This window comes from Triticum aestivum, unplaced genomic scaffold (assembly GCF_018294505.1).
Source record: "Triticum aestivum cultivar Chinese Spring unplaced genomic scaffold, IWGSC CS RefSeq v2.1 scaffold111814, whole genome shotgun sequence".
NCBI classification, from domain to species: Eukaryota; Viridiplantae; Streptophyta; class Magnoliopsida; order Poales; family Poaceae; genus Triticum; species Triticum aestivum.
In genome coordinates, this window is record NW_025304509.1 from 1 (window position 1) to 802 (window position 802).

Genomic DNA, 802 nt, shown 5'->3' on the forward strand with positions numbered 1-802 from the left:
CGTAGTTGAGAGGGAGCGGCCAAAGCAATGTGCAATCGTCTTTGTAGTGGAGCTGGGAGGGGCAAGGATAAGGGACGAAGACCGGGGTAACATGTCGGATGCGATCATACCAGCACTAAAGCATCGGATCCCATCAGAACTCCGAAGTTAAGCGTGCTTGGGCGAGAGTAGTACTAGGATGGGTGACCTCCTGGGAAGTCCTCGTGTTGCATTCCCTTTTTAATTTTTTTCGCGCCGCTTGCAAAACAAAACGCACGTGTAAGTAATATATTTACCGTGTTTTATTATTTTGCACGAGTGCGGTAAGTCATAGCTGGGTGCTCATGATTCACGGGTCCAGCATCGGCGTTGTGGCGCGGCAAGCGTGCACTGGTGCGGTTGAGAGGGAGGGGTGGAAACCGCGTTAAACTCGTCTCCGTAGTTGAGAGGGAGCGGCCAAAGCAATGTGCAATCGTCTTTGTTGTGGAGCTGGGAGGGGCAAGGATAAGGGACGAAGACCGGGGTAACATGTCGGATGCGATCATACCAGCACTAAAGCACCGGATCCCATCAGAACTCCGAAGTTAAGCGTGCTTGGGCGAGAGTAGTACTAGGATGGGTGACCTCCTGGGAAGTCCTCGTGTTGCATTCCCTTTTTAATTTTTTTCGCGCCGCTTGCAAAACAAAACGCACGTGTAAGTAATATATTTACCGTGTTTTATTATTTTGCACGAGTGCGGTAAGTCATAGCTGGGTGCTCACGATTCACGGGTCCAGCGTCGGCGTTGTGGCGCGGCAAGCGTGCACTGGTGCGGTTGAGAGG

General features: G+C 51.9%; 2 non-coding genes across 2 annotated transcripts; both read left to right on the forward strand.

The window, feature by feature from the left end:
• Positions 1-96: 96 nt before the first annotated feature.
• Positions 97-215, forward strand: LOC123179499 (5S ribosomal RNA). The gene has a single exon (XR_006490408.1). It is a non-coding gene; the product is annotated as a 5S ribosomal RNA (ribosomal RNA).
• A 297-nt stretch (positions 216-512) lies between these two features.
• On the forward strand, positions 513-631 carry LOC123179498 (5S ribosomal RNA). The gene has a single exon (XR_006490407.1). It is a non-coding gene; the product is annotated as a 5S ribosomal RNA (ribosomal RNA).
• The last annotated feature ends 171 nt before the right edge of the window (positions 632-802 follow it).